Here is a 22,389-nt window from a genome sequence, read left to right on the forward strand (position 1 = left end):
AGATTACATCCCATCATTTTTTACACTGACACACCATGCAAGTAAATCATGTTTTATCACAATGGTGCAGTGATCAAGCCCAACTTTCTTTCTTGCCAATTAAAAGGCTTTGATGTCTATCTGTGCAATGGGTGAGGCTAGAACAGCATCTCTCTTCTGCTGCCTCTTGGCTACCAAAGGCCAGACTTGTGCTGGCAGAAGACAATCAGCAGTTCTCACACAAACAAGATAAAAAAAAAAAAAAAAAAAAAAAAAGAAAGTGAGAGGATTTACTCCCATCCTGCCTATCAGGCAACTCACTGAAGACAGGGGAATTATTTTGGCAGCAACACTAATGTGGTGACGGCTGTTGTTTCCTAAACTGATTTCCTTAATCCTTCACTTGTTCCACGCTTTGTAAACACGGGGGCTTGATTTTGTAATCTGGGAGGTCCCACTGACGCAGACACACACATGCACACACACACACACACACACACACACACACACACACACCAACAACTTGTCCCTATTACCCCCTCCTCGTTCGCTGTGCCCTAATTAGTCAGAATTAAGACGAATGCCTAGGCCTCCCACGATCAATTGGTATCGAGCGGACCTTCGCTCGCCCCTGCCTGGGGGCCTCTCTCGGCCGGCAGATCATTTATATCAATCGCTTTTGTTTTTCTTACCTTCCCCCTTCCCATTCTTCCGTCCACCAAGTGCAAGGTCTGGTCTATTGGTTGGCAAGCAGAATGGACGGCAGATAGAATGGCAATGCCTGGCACGTTAACTGCTACAGTTGTATTGATGTCACAGGGACACATTCTTTAGGAATACTCAGGGACACATACGCCTGTCACAAGAAAATGTGTGTTATATGCGTTTGTGGGGGAGAGTTTGAGCTTGTGTTCAGTGCTTTTTATGCCGTCTCCTTTCACTAACAAGCTCACCCTTTAAAAGCAGGAGTCCCTCTTCCCTGCCCTTTGCTCTTCTTGTTGCCCTTCTCTCAAATACCTCTCTCTTCTCTCTCTTGCTCTGCCTTAATTACTTGTTATTCTGGGTGAGGGGAGGCAGTATGTGTTCCATGCTTTTATTGATTTACCCCCATTTGGTTCAAGATAATAATCCATACAAAAGGATGTATATCAATCTCTCACTTCTGCTTATGTTCCGTCCTTTTTCTTCACATTCTCTCTTTGTCGTTGCTCTTGTGCCATCTTGATTGCCAGCATTGTGTGAGGACAGAAGCAAGACATGTAAAACTTGCTAGTGGAGAAGACCAGAGGAAGGCAGTGTCACTTGAGATATTAGATAGATAAAAACACACTGCAAACTGCAAGTTAAAACATGAACCCTTATTTCTTTTTAAATAGAAAGAACCTGCTCTACTTGTAGCTGTGTCTTGCAATATCCAGCTGCTTTGACCTGCTTGTGGCTGGATAACAGAGCCATGTCCTATTTTTTTTCTCCTGTGTTACGTTGCAGTGATGCGGCTGGACAATCATGGACTACACTCACAACAAAAACTGGTGAAACACGAATGAAATTCAGTGACTAGACGAGTTTTCAGGCACAAATATCTGTTTTGGAAGATGGCATTTTTATTTTTAGATGGATTTCCAAACCATTGTTTACTGGCAGGCATTATTTCTTTGTTTATGTTATAACCTGCTTTTCTTTTCTTGTTTTTTTTTTTTTTTTTTTTTTTTCTACTTAACGCCGAGAATCTACTCCTGCAATTGCTCCACACAATACCATTGGAATTCTTGTGTTAGTCCTGCATTATTCTTAGGTTGGCTCAGGCACAGTACCTTAGGGGAATTTCATTTAAAGGACAAATTAAATAGAAACAGGGTACAAAAAGCACACCTTTATTACTTCCTTTCCTTCAAGGTTAATGGTACAGTAGTGAACTGCCACTTACAACAGACATAGATCCAGTTTGTCCTCTGTGTGTGTGTCTTTACAGGTCACTGAGTGTGTACTTTGGTGTACTATATGCTAGTAGTACATCAGAGTGTTAGATACTAACTGCTTCTACCCTGGAGGCTCAAACCTCTCAGGTCAGCTACCTCTTCATTATGCATGCTTTGTGTGCGTGCCTGTTGTGTTTGTTTGTTTTGATGTTGCAGAGACCAGAGATGGCAGTACTGCAAGTATGCAGCGCCAAGCTTGGATAGTACACTAGAGGTGCAATGATGAATCGATTAATCGATTAGTTGTCAACTATTAAATTAATCGCCAACTATTTTGATAATCGATTAATCGTTTGAGTCATTTTTTTATTAAAAAAAATAAGATTTCTCTGATTCCAGCTTGTTAAATGTGAATATCTTCTAGTTTCTTCTCTCCTTTGTGACAGTAAACTGAATATCTTTGAGTTTTGGACAAAACAAGACATTTGAGGACGTCGTCTTAGGCTTTGGGAAACACTGATCCACATTTTTCACCATGTTTTGACATTTTTATAGATCAAACAACTAATCGATTAATCGACAAAATAATCGACAGATTAATCGACTATGAAAATAATCGTTAGTTGCAGCCCTATAGTACACCACAGCACTTTAGCCATCCATGAGTTGGCATCTGGCTCCTTGGTTAGTGACATCTATTGTGTGTGCACCAGAGTGTAGCAGTATGCCTTTGGTGTGATCTACTTGGAGCTCAGTCCAGAGGAGTTAACCTTGGCTAACTGACTTAAATATGTAGCTAAGCTAAGATGATCCTGCATGCTGCAGTTTAAGCTCATGTGCACCAAGTGTGGCAGGGCCAGAGTGTCCATTTTTTGTGTGTGTGTGTGTGTGTGTGTGTGTGTGTGTGTGCATGCAAGGGTTGTTTGAAGAGGTTGAGTGTATGCTTTTATTTTGGCACTCTGAATCCCCGTCTCCCTGATTTATCCCAGAGTCCTCGGCTGTCCTGGCAATAGACCTCTCTTTCCCACATACTCTGTTGTTCTCTCTGTTTCTTTGCCACCTGCTATTTCGAGACAATGGATGACAGACTTCAACTCTGCCTTCTCATTTCCTTCAGATTCTGCTGGAGAGAGCCCTCATCTGTACAAACACAACCCCTGCTCTGTATTACTGCTTTGGGTCAATGGGGATAAAAAATACAGAAATAAAAACACAGAGAGGGAGGAGGGGAGTAGCTCTATAGCGTTTTCATGGATTAATGGGAGGAAAAGTGAGACTATTAATCCTCCTTTCTCACTCTGTGGTGTGTAGTATAGGATATGATGGAGAAAAAGTGTAATGTAAATATTAACCAGTGTATACTTTTACAATTTTGCCCATTCACCTACAGTTTCTGCTTATTAGCAGGTTTATAATAAGTCACAGAGGAGAAGCACACTCTCCTGCTCCTCGTGTGTGTGTGTGTGTGTGTGTGTGTGTGTGTGTGTGTGCGCGCACATGTGAGCATGTGCTTGACTGGGCAGGATGGTTGGCAACCACTTCTGTATTTTTGCCTAATTTGCCATTGTGAATACTATTTAGTTAAGTGGCCGAAGTTTGTTTTGCTCCCCAGCTCCCTGCTGTGCTAGCATTACTACAGCACTCGGGCTATAAGCAGAGAGAGAGAGAGATTTAAAGGAACAGGGACTGCAGTATCATGGTTTAACTGAGGAGCACACCAAGTGATGCTGATGAGGAAGGATGTGGTGAAGGGAGACGAATGCCCGGGCCCTGAAGTGTTGTACCAGTCTGAGAGATGGCTCCCCGCGGTGAAGAGTCAACTGTGGCTAGCCTGAACTCCTGCCAAGCTCACTGGCTGTTTGAGTTGTTGCAGATGGCACATGCAGTAGCACTGATGTGGCAGGGTATTATGAAAGGTGAGAAAAACCGATATACAATAATATTCTAGATCTTTCACATGTCCTCTAAATGAAGTTCTTCGGAGGCTGGTTTTGATTAGCTTACCCTTCAAGAGATGAGTACATGGGTAGATTTTTGCTCTGGTGCACGACTCTGGCACCAAGTTCAGCATCATTAATGTTAACTGATCACTGGACAGTGGCATAAAAAAGAAGAAAGAAGAAAAGTGAAAATAGCTGAATGGTAGGCACTTGTTCATGATATGCCGCTAAGTTTGGAAATCTTGAATATGACATTTAGACAAATATGACATTATAATAACATACTCAAAATAAAAGTGTCTGCTTTCCCTTTTTCACTGTGATGATGCAGAGCAAAAAATCTCAAGAGTACATGCCTGCCCACAAAAACAAACTTGATAATCCACTACTGGCTCTCTACTCTACTGGCCACTTAATAAAAACCTTTTTTTATTTTCTAAAATGTAGTCTTTGTAGTTTGGATAATATAAGTTTCCTATCTGCTATTTTGGAGTATCAAAATGAACAATTTACCAGAGATGTGTTGAAGATTTTGGTCACTGTTTTCTCAGCGCACATTATGCTCATCACCCAGAAACTTATATTGTGTATATATATATATATATATATATATATTTCTTTAACCGCATCTATTTAACCAGTAGGTCTTTTGGATCTTTTATTAATAGGGGGAGATGTCTGAGAGGATGGTGAAGCAGCTGTATCTCACGGTATATTACTGTGAAACTTCTACTGAAGTAGACCCAGTTGCAACAGTCAACAGTCTGGTTTCAATCCTCCTACCTGATGAATCTGCTCAGCAACTGAAAGTGCAGCACATCCAGAGAGAAAGAAGCAGAAGACAGCCTGTTCCCCCTGTGCTTGCATGATGTATTCACAACCAGAACATGTTTTGAGATCCACATGACAGTTTCTTGTTAGCCTAGATCCTGAATAATCAGTTGTTGCTGCCGGGGCTCCCAGCGGCAGACTGTTGGGCCACAGAGACATGCCCAGGGAACCTTTGGGGCCTAGGCTGGGGGGATGAGGGTGCTGTTTGACTGCTGCGTCTGTCTATCAGGAGATTTGTGTAGAGGCTCGGGGCACAGAGCGGAGACGGTGTCAGGGCGATACCCTTGACGGTGATGTGATTGAGTAGACAGCGGCGACCCGCTCCTTTCTTTACCCGCCACCCATCTCTTTCCCCCTACATCTCCACCCACTCCTCCTTACACAACAGCTCCCCGAGAGTGAGCGATCACTTAAAACTAAAAACAGGGCTGGTTATTATACCTAAGCACATCCTAGTAATTTATGCCTGATTGCCTGGCAATCTGAGGCAATTCATCATCCTCTTCCTATCTTTCTTTTTTTAATCTGTTGGTGTCTTGTTCCTCTGGACTTTAATCTATAGGGCTATGAAGAATGCCTGTGTAATAATGGCTCAGCTCAGGTGACAGCATGACATTGGCGCCGTCATTGCCGTGCAGGTTTGGGATCCTGGGGGACTGCGGGCAGTGAAAGAGGCCAGATCTGGCTTTTATAGCTAAGAAGCTGTTAAACCATCCGTTGTATTGTTGGTGTGAGACCTCTACTCCTGTCAGGCAGATGGAAGGAGCTTTGTCTGTGTGAATGAAAACATTGTGTTGTATCAGGATTTTTTTTAAGAAACTTTAAAATTTAAATGTATGTGCATTTATTCATGCTTGTGCGATTGTTGGGAATGGGCGTTGATATGGAATGTGGTTACTGTTTTTAGTTACTGTACATTTTAACTGTATGGATAGTGAGAAAAACAACTTGTAAAATGATATGAAAGAAATAGTTAAATTTTACAACTTGTTTTTTATTGTTTTTTTTCTCTTGACTGGTATAATTACTTTATGTGGTGAAAATAAATTGAGCAGTTTAATTTGGATTGTTTGATAATCAGTAACGTGTGTGTGTTACTGATTATCAAATACGATGACTGCATCGTTTGTGCAGGATAGTATGTTTACAGCTGTGAATGTTTGGTGAAGATTGCGTTTCAGACAAAAGCAATTTTAAATATTGGGCATCAACACGTTGATACAGGCTGGCTTATGACGTGTTTGCCACATGTCTACATGCTTCTGTGCATCATGTGTGCTGGCAGACGCCAATAAATATCCAGAGTGAGACAGAGGTGTTAACAGCGACAGCACATGCTGACCCTTCTGTTTTGGAGTTATCCATCTGTGACTTCAAGGCATGGCTAATGGATGCCGACCTTGCTCCATGTTCTCTATCGGTTCCATTCTGCATCTATCAACCCAGGGATGTATCTTGATTTACCCCCCTGTCCCTCTTTCGCTTCCTGCTTGTAGAGCGGAGCACTGGAGTGCACCTTGGCCCTTTGCAGACCATTGTAATCTTACTGGGCTCAGCGAAAGGCTAAATTAAGAACTGAACAGCATGAGCAAGAATGAGACAGCAAAAGGCAGCAGCTTGGGAGACATCGAGAGATCGGTCAGGAGAATGGGCCACAGATAGTGACCCAGGTTTATCTTTATCATAATCTTGCCTAATTGGTCTGCTTTCAAGCTTTTTCTACACAACTGAGGCAAAATCTTGGCTCGTACTGTATGACATCAGTGCAATGACTCCTCAACAGCCTAGAGTGCTTTACTGAAGAAATCACATTACTCATTACTTTCCCAAGTGTTGCAAATATTTCCATTAAGTGTGATGTCTAGCTGAGCACCATCAACATTGAGCAACATTGATGGTCATATTTTGAGGAAAATAAATAAGGAGTGGGTATAATTATGCCTTTTAGATGCTGAGAAAAGACAATTTCTTATACTGCTGGTAAAGGAGTAGTGTGACATTTTGGGAAATACGTGTATTCGCTTTCTGGCTGAGAGTTAGAAGAGAGGAGAGAGATACCGCTCTCACAAATAGTCTAGCATATAACCCCTGGAAAATGACAAACTGCATTTGTTTACACTGTTTCTGCAGTTTGGCTTTTGCATGGATTAAACAAACACCAATATAACAGTTTTAGAGGTATTTCAGCAATATCACAGGTTCATAAAGACAATTGTCATTAAAAACACAATTATTTTTGCTGTTACAATACAACGTCAACACTAAGTTGACCACAAAAATTGCAATTATCTAAGCTAAAAACGAATATCTCTTATCACAAGGCAACTGTCTGTGGTTAGTTCACGTTTGTAATAATAGGACAGTCGCGTACTATCTGGTAAAGTCAGTTAAACAGGTGAAGATCACATTGTCGGTAGCCTACCGGATACAAACAGGCTTGGTAGTGAACGACACGGTAACGTGCTGCAGCTCCGGTGTTTTTAGCTGAGCTAGACAGAGAATATTCAGTTAAAATACATGTAGATCAGTGATGCTGTTTTGCTCTCATTGTTCACCGTGAAGTTAGCTGGAGTGAATGTAGCCCTGGTGTGTTTTATGTGGACTGACTGCCTCTCTTTATAGTCTATGGTCTGACTCCATTTAAAAAATAGCCTTTTAAATACTTGTCAGCAACCGGTCATATTTAACACACCAGTCATATTTTGATTTTAATGAAAACTCCTGGCTGTTTTGGAAGAAGGAAATAACGAGAGTAACTGGTGAACTAGCTTTAAAAGTGAGTTTTCTTTAAGTGCTGTGGATAGAGACTTTGAAGTAAGAAACTTTCTTCATTTTAAGTGTTACATTTGTACATTTAGAACAGATAAAAAATACCAGCTACTGCAATGTCATGTTACTTTGTTTATCACCGCATGAAGAGGTCCTTTCTTTTCCTCTTTTCTCTCACTTTTCATCACTTGTTCTGCTGTTTACCTCTGCTCTCTTTGACGTATTATTAGGCAAAAATTTACCTCAATCATATTTGCCTTTGTAAGTCGAATTTCTCGTTCGGAACTTGTGTGCTGAAACAGGTGGTTGGGGTTATGTTAAGAACACCCAGATGGTATTCAGAAATATGTGAGTCATATTTCAATCAATTTGTTAGAGTACGGAGCTGCATCTTTCATTTATCCTGGTGTGACAGTGAGGTAAGCCTCACAAAGTCAAGTGAAAGGGTAACACTTTTTTCCCTAAAACTTTCTAGGGTGTCTAGTTTTTGTCCCTTGTGTCTTTTCTCTTAAAGGTACAATATGTAACTTTTCTGCATTAAAATGTCTAAAAACGACCATACCTATGTTATATATTTTTTTGAGTTGCGTAGTTACACAACTAGCTAGCTACGTCTCCGTAAACGCTACCGGTGTTTATACCGAAAATCTCCTCCCTGCTGAATTTCTCCCCCCCTTTGCGTTTAGCTGTCTTTACAGTTAGCTAGCTAAATTAACCCGACAACAGGTGGGTTAAGCACCAAAACGAATAGTTAAGATAACAGAAAAGTAAAGGGTATTGATAAGACACACACCAGGCAAAAAGACAGACATTTCCAGCAGTATTAGGTATCTCGTGGGCCAACATTGGCCAAACAGCAATTCATGATTGTTTATATTTAAGCCTAACCTAACCTTAACTGTACCGTGACCATAGTTTATTTACCATATCCCAGTCTTTGCTTTACAATGCCTTGGGTCCATGCACAGTGGAGATTTAAAAAAATGTTGGCATTGGATGTAAAAAAAAACCCTGTTGTTATTGACGTTGTTGTCTTGTGATAGGGTTGGTTAAAGTTCAAATAAAAAGATCCAAGTCTCCCAAATAAGAGCTTTAGTGAGCATGATGCTAATGCAAATTACAGTACACAAAGCGTATCCTGCGAGCTAGTTTAGGCAGCCAACCACCGCTAAACTCACACAGCATACTCCTCTTACTGTCTGCAGCACATACCCAATACACCCTTTTAATAAATCACTGCTGCTGCTCGTATAGGATGTTAAAAGCCCCACCTCCACCACAGCAGCCAACTGTAGACTCTGAGTCTACCCCCTCCTTAAGGGGATGTTAGTATTATCGCTCCCTACTCCCTTGGAGCTTGTTGCTTCTGTGTGAGTACCATATTCAGGATATCTTTTAATATCACCCATAGGTCTCTATGAGTTTGAATTTTACAGTCTTTGTCCTCTTGTCAGTTACTTCGAGTTAGAAAATCCCCAGTGTGAGATAGCAGCAGAGCAGCAGAGGTGGGAAGAAGCATCTGACAACCGCCAAGGCCAAACACACCTCTTGCTAATTTGTGATCCTAATAATAATAATAATAATAATAATAATAATAATAATTCCAAGACAAAATCAGAAGTGAATTTGTATTAATGTAATTCTAGAGGGATGTTCACATTCATGGCAGTAGAGTCAGAGATAGTTTGGAGCCAATATGAATAAGCAGTAAAAGCATCTTTAGTAGGGCTGGACGATATGAGGAAAATATGCAATATGCGATAACATTGTTGAATATCACGATGACGATATTACTTGCATTAAACAGATATTAAAGTGTACTCAGTTCTGCATTTCTGCTGCTTTTAGTAGTCTGCTAAAATACAACGAATTGCTTGTTAAATCTAAAACAAATGAAAGGAAATCATTTCCAACATTCTTTTATTGAACAAATTGAACATTGAATTGAATGTAAAAGGCACCACTAAAAAAACAATGATGCTTTTTTTCTTTCAACTAACACAAAAAAATCTCTCGAGTTTCTTTCACGATATGTCACAGCCTTTCGCAATATGGTTATTGCGCTAGTTGATATCGCAATGACGATAAAAAAACGATATATTGTGCAGCCCTAATTTTTAGGCAATGAATGGCCATGACTGTAACTACAAGTTATATTATATAAAAATGAAAGACATTCACAAGTTTTATTTGGACACTCAAATGGCCTGAACATGCAGAAGGCCACAGGGCTCAGCACTGTCGGGATTTGGCTTCCTAGCTGGTGTTGTTGCCCTCAGAGCATGGCTGCTCCTCAGAGGCCATCGTTGTGTACTCCATCATCTTCTCACATGGAACACCAAGCCTGCGGGACACACATGCCTGTTATATGGTCCCATGACAACCCAGTGTGACGTCTTTCATCTCGCCCATGGTCATCAAACTTTCTCCTTCTCTCTCTTTCCCTCAGAGCTCTCTGTCACCACTTGAGGGCCTCCCACTTGTTTTAAACTGTGACAAAGACAGGATAGCAAAGGAGGTATGGGGTTCGCTGAGAAATAATTTGGAGACGGCCTAGAGGTTTTAGGTGTAAGTGTTTGTGACAAACTGTCAAACTCAGAGGCTCTGTGTCACAGCATGTCGAATCTCCTTTATCTCTAACAATCTCTTGATGCCTGCTTTCCTCCTCGGACAAAGCCAGCAGAGAAGGCCCGGGCCTTCTCTGCTGGCTTTGTCCAGACAGACAGCTGTCCACACAGACAGCTGTGTTTAGGGCTTAGATGGAAGACAGATAGTAAAGAGGTGGAAAGGAGACATGCTGTAATCACAGAGATGGAAGGATGATGTCAATCATGGCGTCTGGTGGCCCGGCAGAGGAAGGAGGGATGAATCCGGCCTGAATTGAAGGATCTTCGGTGTCAGAGCAGGAGCCACCCTGTTTCTCCTTAGTCTCTTAGAAGAATCAATCTCTCCTGGCTATAAATGCACTCACTCTTCTCATGTCATTCTGCATCCAACTTTATCCTCCTACCCATCCTCTTTGACCCCTTCTCATCTTAATCATTGCCAGAAGTTGGACTACAGCATACAGCTGGGGCAGACAGCATAGTTTGAGTCAGACATTTTTATTCAGTTTGTGCGGTATTCACAAACTTTGGCACATTTAGAGGAGGTCTTTAATTACGTGACACATTAGCAAGCGCCTGCAGCCATGCCAGCAGCTCTGTGAGGCCGTACTGGAACAGAAAGGCTTTGAGCAAATTGCCAACGTTAGCACGCTAACACAATTACAAATACAATGTTAACATTCTGATGTTCAGCAGGTATAATGTTTACCATGGTCACAACCTTATCTTAAAATTAGTATGCTAACATTAGCTAATTAGAACTAAGCAAAAAGTACAACTGAGACTGATGGGGTTTTCGTTAGTTTTGCAGGTGTTTGACAGTGCCTTTCATAAAGCAGTGCCACTAGCATGGGTGAAAATTATAGTAAGTAAATACTGTAATGGTACCTTTCGGTTTTGGTACTTTTTATTGACAGATAATATACAGTAAGGCAACGGTGTTTCAACTTATACCCATGAAAGCTTTGCTGTTGCTGTCTTTACATTACCAGCAGCAGCCACACGAAAAGCAGCATCTATTGCATGGTATTGCCATATGGCAACAGATTCTTTTTCTTAGTTTTTTTTATAAAATGCATTGTTTTCTGTTTAATTGTGTATATGAGTCTTTTATTTTGAACTTTCATATATTTGATGACATCACCTAACCAGGAAATCCTGTTTGCTGGCACCTTTTCTGCACTTGTGCCACACTGAAGCTCACGTCCCAGTATCAGCCAAAATGTAGTTTTTTTTAATTTTTTTTATTTTAGAAGCATTTCTTTGAAAAAAAAAAAAAATTCAAGTTATCTGGGGCAAGTAAACTTTCAATTTTCATCATTTAAACCAGTTAAAATGCAATATTTTTTCTGTAAAAGGCTAAAATTAATTTGTTGCCATATGGCAACATTATGCGACTTGAAGTGAAATGGGTCCATTCAACCTAATGGGCTCAGATTGAGTTACATTACTTTAGGCTACTCTGACACTGTGTTTGCAATTAGTTATAATATTTCAAAAGGAAAAAATATTAAATTTATTTATATTATGTTATTCCAGCCCTTTTGTAATTAATATATTATCTGACTTATTAATTACACAATGTAAATGAATTTCTTGCATGTATATAACTGTCTTATTACAGTGTTATTATTAATAATCATCGCAAACTACAATTAAAACTAAACTAATTTCACTGTAAACACATTGGGCTGTGCATTTTAATAAATATAAGTTGAATTTGTTTGATATTGTTTTTTAATAAAAGCATGTTTTTAAAGAAATAATGGATTTTTTGGCACTTTCCACGATTGTGCGTTGTTGCCATATGGCAACAAATTACAAATTTTTACATTTGCATTATTTAAGCAACCTGGAGTCGAAAAAACACATCAAGACATTTTTACCATGTTTAAAAAATAATTCATGCAATAGAGGGTTAACAAAAAGAAAAAAAAGGTATCAGAGAACTAGACACATTTGTCATTGATGTATTCTCTAAGAAAACCATTGCTCAAACACATCAGCACCAAAAGTGCAATGAAAGTAAAAACAACATACAAGTCATACAACAAAAATGGCAACATGCGTTCATCAAATGTGCCATTGTGCCGCATGTTTACAACACACAATTGAGTCCCATGTCTTTGTCTTCGCTCCTCAGTCTCTGGAAGGCAGGGAAATACTGTAAAAGGGAATTGGATTTCAGACAGGTGTTTTACTGAAGAGGCCTCTCCTGACAGTGCTCCTTCCAAACCCTCTGTAATAAGTGAGGTGGGGCTGTCACCAGCAAGTCCCCACTGATGCGTCAGACAGCTTCAAACTTTTAAGGATTTATTTATTCATCCATATCTGTTTGTTTGCATATTTCATAGTCTTCTTTCCTACTTTGGGGCTGTGGGCAAGCTTCATAATCAGTAAGTTTATCTTGCATTAAGTAATTTCTCAAAAGTTGGGGGTTTCATTTTCAATTTTTTGTTACCTGTTTTCCCTGATGACTTTATCGGCGATGCCTATCATTTTACTTTAACTCCCTGTAAGAAGGTTCCTAAATTCAATCCCCACTACAGCCACCATTGCTGTTGAAATTTATTGAAGCGCCATCTTTCAGCTTCAGTGAGCACACCCAAGGTTTCTTCAGAAAATGTAGCCTTTTTCTGGTTTTTATGATTACATTTTGATTTGTTGGTTTGATAGATAGGCCTTTGGTGCCAGACAGCTTCATTTTCACTTGCTCTGACTGACTGTGTGTAGTAATTTATCGTCAACACTGTACCTATGAAATTATTAATACCTTAATAATAGACAGTTAATTATTGCATCGGAGACAGAATATCATGCTGATTTCTTCAGTATTTCAGTGAGTCATTTCACTGGCTGCAAGATATTGACTGCCTTGATCATATTTTATCAGGGGTTCAATCCTTTTTTTTTCCTCACTTCAAATTACACCTGGTGCTTACAATATTCCCAATACAGATATATCTTCATTTTTTCATGTATATCGGTATATCAGTTTTTTTGAAATGCAAATTTGACTTCAGTCAACACATTCAATTTTTCTCCTCTCATTTTTCAGTTTTTTTCATCTTTCTCTCACTCTGTCTTCCTTTCCGTTTTCACGCATCAAAAGAGCTTGATGGTTTGACAGGATGGGCCCTAGAAACTTGTTACCTCCCTGCAGAGCCTCCAAAGTCTCTGCTCCCTCATTGAACTGTTATCTGCCCCATTTCTGGGCTTTTCCATGGCAACTAGGAGCCAGCGAGCGTGTGAGCGAAAAGAGTGAGGTCTCCAGTGGAAGCAGCATCTTGTCTCAGACAGCTGTCTGCTGAAAAGACAAAGGAAAAGGAAAAAAAAGTTTGGGAAAGTTGTTTTCCCCGCTTTAGCATGAAAAACAACTTAAATGGATGCAATTCACTGCACAATGATCTGCAGCAACCTTCAGTTAAACCTCTGTCAGACCTTGAGCCATGTGTCTGCCCTGCTTTAAAAAAAAAAGAAGACCTGTATTGCGGAATTTCACTGCTGTTTAATGACAGTGCTGGGCTGACGAACACAACAATAGTGCTCTCTCCTTGAAGAGTTCCTTAGCAACCTGTTCACTTGACGCAAGCTGCAACTACTGACTGACAGTCCTCAAAGTTTCATCCATGAGACCCCCCCCAGTGGAAGTAACCCACATTTCATTCTATTTTAAGCTTAATGTCAGATGTAAGGCATTACCAAAACATATGGGTCTCTCCACTCACCATGTATCAAATAGAGCCTGGTTCCCTGGAAAGCCAACACTTTGAGAGCCTCTTCTCACAATCCATAGCCTCTCCTCTCCAGGTTCTTCACTTGAATGTGGATCGACAAGGCAAGATTAGTTTGCGTCTTCTGTAGGATTACACCAGAATCCCAATGGTTTTAAACAGTCACACTCTGCCACTCAAAGCGAGACATTTTCGTTTGGAGCGTTTATTAAAGGAGCTCGGGAGTCTGTGGTGACAAGTGAAGCGTTTTGTAGAAACGCAATGAGGAATAGAGGATAACAGAATTTAGCAACAAGGGTTTTGCTTTTTAAAAGTTTCCGTCTCAGGACTTTCATAGCCATGGTTGCTGTGTTTAGAAATACAGTCACAAACATAGCCCAGGGACACAGTGGCCCCGAGGACTGGGAAGGAACAAGCACTCAGAGGCAATCTGTGAGTGGCGATAGCCATGTCTTTATAGGAATGTTTTCCTATTAGAATTACTGTTTGGGTTGGAAGAAACAGACCTCCTCATCTTTAGTGCTTATAAAAGGTTGATGTGAGGGCTTGGTTTTTCCTTCCAACATTAAGCATTATCAGAAGGGAGGACAGGTCATGGATGAATAGAGATGAAGCATTGGGGGGCAAGGGAATGCCAAAAAAAGGCTCTGTCTGTTTGGAGGAAGGTAGTTTGTGCTTTCTTGTGCATATTTTCCATATTCTTTCTCAATGCAAAAGATAGTGGATTTATGACAGGGATTACAAATTATTTCACCATTTATTTGATGTAAAATATATGAATTGTATTTTAGCACATCCATCTCTGGCAAAGAGTTACACTAATGTGTGCATATTTATAACTTGTGTGTCTGACTTCTCTTTGCCAATTTCAATCCACCAAGAATAGCCATTCTTTTCTCCATTCACCAATCTATTCTTTGTTTTTACAAAGATGGAGGATACACAGCAACATCGTTTTCCTCTGTCCGTAGTTTCCTCAGTGTAATCCACCTTGTAAAAACAGAAGTGCTCTCTTGCAAACAGCCTCCTCTGTCAGCTTCACTGTGTTTATCTATTCCTTCTGTCAGTCCCTACTCATCGGCGAAATGGTTGGTGAGAGTATGGATCCACTTCATGACAATCCATCATTTATGACAAGTACACACAGTAATCTATTTTAAACAGCAGGGTATGATGCTGATGATGCATGGCAGAAGAGGGTATACAGTGTGCACACTTATGGGCGTGTATATTGATAATCAATTTTCTTCATTTTAACCACTGCAGAAAAAATGATCTCTCCAGGAGCCACTCTGTGTTGCAATCTTTGAACTAATTTGCATTTAGATTTTCCTTATTGACATCTCTCACTGTTAAGAATACTGGGCAACTGGCTAAATTGAAACATGATGGTGGCAACACTTCTAATAAAGTCCATTTACTCATCATCCATCTTATTAGTCAGAGCAAAATGGATTGCAGATATACTGAAATAAGTAATGAAGCTAACACGTCCAAAGTCTTATTGTATATTGATCTGTCAAAGCCCGACAGGAGTTTTAGTTACACTGACAGAAAGAGCTGCAGGAAAAACAGGACCGTTTGTAACATTGATAAAACATACATATGTTGGAACATGTTTGTTTGTGACAGGAAGACAGAATAACTGGTGGGATCACAGAATTAACCTCCTGTGTTGGTTGGTGCTTGGCTGCTGCTGTTTTGTTCAAGGATCAATAATGAAGTGATGTGAAGTGACTATATTTTCTTCTTTGCAGCCTTTCCTCAGTTTCTTCCTTGTTTTTTATTTTGCTTGAATTGTTAAAGGAAGTGGCAAATATTGCCATGGCAACAATCCAATCACACTGAGCAACAGTCCTTGATGTTGCCCACGACATTTGCCCTGTAACACTTTTTCAGAGGTCATTTATGTTGAGCGAAGACTGTGTTAAAAATCTATTTATCTAATTTATAAAGTAGTCTCCAACCCCCTGTTCTCTAAGCCGCCATTCCTCCTACACCATCAAGCCTCTTTTCCTGCCTCCCTCTCCCAGTATCCCATCATCACCCTCTCATCCCCATGCTCTCAGTGGCAGTAAGCCCATGAATTCCAGACCATTCTTTGGAGATATCTGTGGGCTTTCTTCTTGCTCCCAGCCCCTGTTGCTACAACTTCAATCCGCCTGCCGGTTTGAAGGGGCTGCCAGGTGCTTCTGGCTCAACCATATGTCCTCTGACACTCTGTCTTGGGGATGGGGGAGCAGGGGAGAGAGGGAGGGGCCGGGGGGGTTAAAGATGAGGCTATCTGGAGCTACCTCTGAGAACTACTCTTCCTGAAACTCAGTTGGCTGACATGTGGCAAAAAACACAACCCACCAAAACCAAACCCTGTCCCTAATTCTCTCTTTGCGCTAGCCCTGAGCGGGATTCAGATATAGGGATGGCAGTGAGTTCTTCAGCGGGTCCCCATGGGGTGGGAAAGACAGATCCTGTTTCAGCGAGCCAGTTGGCTTGGTGTGGCCCAGTGACCGCATCGCCATCTTCGGCTCACAGTCTGTCAGTCAGTCACAGTCTGCTGGTCTGTGGCTCCAGCGGTCAGGCAGGAGTTCATTCTCTTCTAGTGTCTTTGTCTGAATGTTTCTCTAACTGCCAGACACGTCCTCCAACTCTGAAACCTTTCTCTGTTTCCGATCCAGGGCTGTGATTCTGCGCTGAACTGGTCACACCACCGGCCCAGCTGTTTCTCCTGCCTCAAGGTAAGGCCTGTAAGCCCGGTGATAGTTCTGCTTGCACAAAGGCACAGTCAAACACATACACACATTTATGCTCAAATGCATGCACGTACACACATCAGAGTTTGAAACCACTTGACAGGAGAGTAGCAGCATAAACAGCTACATTTCTTCTTTGATTTGTATCCTAAACTCTCTAGTACGACAAAGGCTGTTTAGAGTTTAGTGGAACTAACAACCGCCACAGCAGGGGTTCTTATGCTGAAACTGACATGCGGTACCGGCTGTCCCTTACTAAGGATCTGCTGTGCCCTTTCTCGTGTTGCAGCAGCAGACGCACATTCTCCCAGAGGTCCGAGCAGCCCAGCGGTGTCCTGAAGTTACCAGGACTGCAGGATGTATTGTGACAGACTTTAAATGTGAGGAAGAGGAGCCCTTGTCACCCATCACCTCTGTGAGATGAAAGGCCCCGAAAGCAGCCAGCCACCCTGCTGGACACAGCTCAGCTGTTATAAGAAGTGTTTGACAGGAGTGGCAGGTACTTGACCTTCTCTCTGGCTTTCTCTCTCTCACACTTCCACTCTTCTTTGCTCTCTCTTTTCTCTCACTCTTACTCTGTGTCGCTGCCTCGCCACAGGCTGACCACTCTTTGCGCCACAGCCTCTTGGGTGTTGTCAGGGAGCTAACAGTCCCAGTGCTCTGTAGTACGCCTGCGTTTGTTGTTTGTTTATTCCATCTATTTTCAATGAATACAACAGTGGAAGCCTTGTGGTGGTGTTGATCTTACTGGTGTGCTGTCTTGCATGCCGTGCCACGTTACTGGCGAGGTGAAGATTCCAAGTCTATGGAGAATTTGTGAAGGGCTTAATGTCAAAGGTCAGCGGAGAAGAGGGCGAGAAGAGATGGAATTGCTGCTCAGGGGATGAGTAAAAAAGCACAGGCAGGAGGGCTCAAATTCCATAAACATCTTGTTACTGATGTAGTTACATGAAGATAATGACACCAAAACAACATCAACTGGCTAAATCAAAGGAGACTTACAGTGCCCACTGTATTCTGAGCCTAGATCTGCATGTCTGTGTGGGGAAAGGCAGTTGAATTTTTTACAGCCTTGATGCACATTTCCATTTCACCGGCAGACAGTGTCCCTTGTATTCATCTCTCTTAACAATGGCGAAATGTCAGCATACTTTCAGGCTGCTCTAAATTAAACATTCGTCCCCTCTGAGTATACAGCTATAAGCTGTTCTTGCCACCCCCTCCCACACTATTTATTTCACAAAGAAGGCTTCGATCAAATGAGGAACGGGGCACTTTATTTCACTTTGAACCAGATGGTAAGGATGTAGAGTATTAAAAAAAATTGGTTTACAAATATGCCAAATGACAATTGTATTACTTTCATGGTCGTATCCCAAATGTCCCAGGCCTCGATATGTGCAATGGCCAAGAAAGTTGAAGACGAGACTTAAGATGGGGAGGGGGATATTTTATTAATGGGAACTATTAATATTCCATCGCAGTGGGACGATGGTGTGTTTCTTTTTGCAGACGCATAATGAATAACTGAGCGCCTCCATGGTACCCGATTCCTCAGCATGAATATTCAGGCACTGGTGGTGTATCATGGGAGTGTTAAGAGCCTCTTCTCTACCCTGTAGTGGATCACGCCCAAACATTTAGTCTCACCTCTCTATTCCTCTCTATTTCCTCCCATGCACACTCAGGCATGTGACTAAGGCCAGTAGCATCTGGGGGCCGGTGCCTATAGATCTGACGCCTGGCTCTCAATAACGGCCCTCCACAGAGGCTGGATTGATTGATTACACTACTGTGGCTTTTTGTGGGTTTTTAATTGATTGATTAATTGTGGGCCTGGGCTTAGATGTGATTGATTATGAGTAGTCTGGAGTGGGTCTGAGTAGGGCTGTCAGAGCCAACAGGGTGAGAGGCGAGATCTTGTGGCTCCTGTTATATGCTCGTCCTTTTATGCAAGAATCCCACGTTCATCTTTTTTGCTTGGTACAGCCACACTTTGTCCTTGCCCAGGTCACCTCTCTGGAGCTCGTTTTGTCCCTAGTTTCAGTGAGTATGTGTGTTCGCATGTGCTGTTGCCTACAGCTCTGTATGTCCTGTTCCTGCCAGGAGAGTGTTCAATAATGTCAGGTCTGTGGCATTCAGCAGATACAATAAATGGTTCCTTACAAACTTCAGATACTTATCTCTCATAGAGCCCACGCAAAAAAATGAAAAACAGAAAGAGAAGAGCAACAAAGAGAGGTGAAGAATAGAGAATGTATGTGACTGTGAGGAATGATAAAGAAAAGAGTGACCCCACACCAGAAACCCCATTCAGATATGAGAGTGAATAAGAAATAAATCATTTTATAACATAGACCAGGAAGGGCAGACAGTTAAATACAGTTAACATTTTAACAGTAGACGTGGTATCAATAAATTATATACTTACCCACTGGGCCAATAAATAACTAGAATATTTGCTTATTTCCACTTGTAATTCTAGCGGGCTGAGATTGGGGTGGTTGTGGTGGTATGATTAAGACACAAAGCTTAGATGAGTCACAGTCAATTCTTTGAGTTTCATTAACATCTGATCAGTGCTGTTTCAGGATGTGTAACAAATAAATAAATTAACAATTTAACAGACAGGGAACAAATGAATTAACAAACAAAAGAACAAATGAGAATAACTAAGAATAAAAAAGGAGCAAACAAAAAATTTTTAAGATCATATAAATGGATGAATGAATGGACCACAGACACTTAGCATGGGGAAGGGAAGTGTGTGCGGGTATCATTCACAATCTGTTTGTCTGTAGTCTCTCCACAGACAAAATCTCCATTCAAAATAAAGTTTTATTGCCCTCCTTTGGTTGCTCAAATGGCAGGACGAGCATCTTGCTTGTTGTGCTCTGTCTGCTGAACATGTCTCACAGGGGAAATGTCGGAAGCAGTTGGCGGGGTTCAAATGTTGTGTTTTGCTAATAAATATCCTAAATCTGTAAGTACGTTTAAGATTAAAGAATAAACTCACAAACACTGAATAGGCCTACATGTTAATGCATATTTGTTAAAGACCTCATTAGTCCAAAAAAGGGAAAGTTTGTTGCATCCAAGAAAAAAATATAAAAGTGTGCATTGTAATCCTACTTCTGCCAATATGCTGCAGAAGCCCTTCAGTTGTTGTCTAAATGAAGGAATCGACAAGACATGCTTTCTGTAAAGGAAACCTATTCCTTTTTGCTGAAGAGGTTTCTTCAATATTAGTTACAGGAACTATTTGCTTCCTGGCATTATTTGCCAATTTATTATATCAGATGTGTTTTGTGTGCTGATTGCTGTTAGTCAATGAGATAGCATTTGGTCTGTTCCTTGATTTGCTATTGCCTAATGTAATAATCTCGAAGATTTTACCTTAAATGAATGTCTATTAAATCACTACCTATCGCCAAAGTGGTGATAGCAGAGAGTGTAGGCGGGGCTAACGCAACAGACTCGCTCTTCAACTCACTTATGGGTTTTTCTCAGTCTCTGCTAGCGTTGCGAGTAAGCAGTTACTATGACCAAACAAACTAAGAAAAGAGCAATAACTACAGCCAAAATGTTAGAAAAGAAGGTGAAAGTGAGATCCAAAAACACACCTGCAATTACCACTTATCACTATTATTGCCGCTATGGAGAACAAAACGGAGATCTTTGAGATTGTGCTTTACTGGAGACTGAAATTTGCCAAGATCTCTGCAAAATCCTCCAAAATGTTCGGCTATTGCCTGCACTCCCCTTTCTGGACAGTCCAGAGAGAGATGTGTAAGTGGGATGCATATCACAGCCATCCGTCAACCACACAGTGCCTAATGGGGTAGATGGTATTATGCAGATGGCACCGTAATATATCAAGTTCCCATATTCTGCCGTGGAACAGACACAAATCAAAACGAGTCAAAGATCACATTAGACAGTACACCTGTACATTTAAACTCAGTCTCATCCTAAAGTGCTTATTATAAACATGCATTCATTCAGTGGCACCAACTTACACCTCCTTAACATGGATTCCTTCTGGGCAGGCAGATGCCACAATGTACTGCTGCAGAACAGCATGGCATCATGCAACTTGATAAGGATAAACCTAGAAGGCACATTGGTAATTTTTCCACTGACTGAATGGAAGTTAAAAGCCCCTAAAATGTGGCTTCATATCTTAGGTATTTCCCAATAACATTAAAGCAGCTTGAATCAATATTTTCATAAAAACAATGAATCAAATGTGCTCTCAGTGATGGATTGACATCACCAAGTCTTCGAGCAACCCTCAATTTTACAGAGCTTTATAGTAAGTTTCAGAGCAGACAGACCCAGTTATTGACTAGGTGGTGAATATAGTGGAGCATTTTGCAGCTAAAGAGCTAAAGATATTTCCTTTAGGAGTTGGTGGAGACCAAAAACAGAGCTAAAAGAGTGAAAATGGAACTCACCAAGGGGCCACAAACACACCTTATGAATGTTAATTCTGCTCCATAACTGGATCTGTCAATAAGTTCGCCATGCAAACTTAAATGTGATGATATATCAATGTTGTGTTAACAACTTGTTTGCGCTGTCCAAAAAAGTGGCCAAATAAAGTCTGTCATTATAGGTTTAAGTAACATTAAATTCTCATGATTAAATAAGCAACAATCAAAGTTAACGATCACCTTTAGGTATTATTGTTTACAGGGGAGCACCACTTAAATTAAGATTTCCAATATGTTATTTCCATGGCCGAGGAAATTTCAATCAATATTTGTGAACATGAGTTTCTCTCTCTCAAAGCCTGAAACCAGTACAATTTGTCTCAAACTTATGATGTCATCAAAGTCTGGAGCTGCTCCATAGGCAATGAATGGGAGACTCATTTTGTGGACCCACAGAATGTCTTTCTTCAAATGAGCTTTTTTCTACTGTAGTGTCCTCAATTCTGAAACATAAAATGTTTCCATATAATCAGAACATTCCCCTGAGTGCTCTCAGTGTCATCTATAACATATCAGATTTGATTGACAGTGCCCAACAAAACAACCAATGGTCATCACAGTTTGATTCAAAATGTTGTTAAATCCTGATTGGTGCAAGTGTGCATGTGACATCACTTTTTCCCAGCTAAACCCGCCCACTTCAGATCAGTGAGAAGAAAAAAGGAGGTGAATAAATCTCCAATGTGAAATAACCAAAACGGTTAGTCCTATTACTTATAGTAGTAAGCTGATGTTTTCAGGGCCCTAAAGTAGCGAGGATCTCACAGCTGGCACGTGATAGAAATGATGGCCTGATCACCTGGCTGATGGCAGCCCTGACCAACTCTTCAACCCTTCTCTTGCATGCAATTATCACTCTGTCACAGAGTGCACCATGTATTTCATGGACAGCTGGTGGACTTGCTTGGACACTGCAGACAAGAAAGGGCCTGTCAAGTGCTACAATTCAAATCAACACCATCAGTATATAGCCTGAGGTTTAAGCTCTGATGGATATGCTGCTTAAATTAGTGTCTGGCTCTGATGATGAGAGTGCTCAGCCGTCCTCCTGTAGCTTATAATCAACAGTTAGCCTGTTCCGAGTTCTCGTCGACATTTCCTACTAACTTGAGGTCAAACAATTTATTTTTCAATTTTTAAAGCTGTGCCTGTAATGTTACAGTGTGGGCATCATCAGCAGTTTCTTGCATGAGTAATTTTTCTCAGTTTACTGCTTACACTGTAAAATATTATATATTTTTTGGCTCTGGTTGGCATTCATCACCTAATGCTGCTCTCCATTTGTCACTTTTTTCCAACTATGGTTATCAACATAAACAATTGGTATTCATCAGATACATCTGAGACAAATTCAAGACATGGAGC

The 22,389-nt window shown here is 40.9% G+C and overlaps 1 long non-coding RNA gene across 3 annotated transcripts in view; it reads left to right on the plus strand.

The window, feature by feature from the left end:
• LOC116059596 overlaps positions 1 to 17,270 on the plus strand; it is a 27,203-nt gene extending 9,933 nt beyond the window's left edge. For all 3 annotated transcript variants that reach the window (XR_004107335.2, XR_004107334.2, XR_004107336.2), the window contains 2 exons: positions 16,454 to 16,513; positions 16,818 to 17,270. This is a non-coding gene — a long non-coding RNA (uncharacterized LOC116059596). The remainder of the gene's footprint in view (positions 1 to 16,453; positions 16,514 to 16,817) is intronic.
• Positions 17,271 to 22,389: the final 5,119 nt, after the last annotated feature.

Source organism: Sander lucioperca, chromosome 21 (genome assembly GCF_008315115.2).
Source record: "Sander lucioperca isolate FBNREF2018 chromosome 21, SLUC_FBN_1.2, whole genome shotgun sequence".
Lineage (NCBI taxonomy): Eukaryota > Metazoa > Chordata > Actinopteri > Perciformes > Percidae > Sander > Sander lucioperca.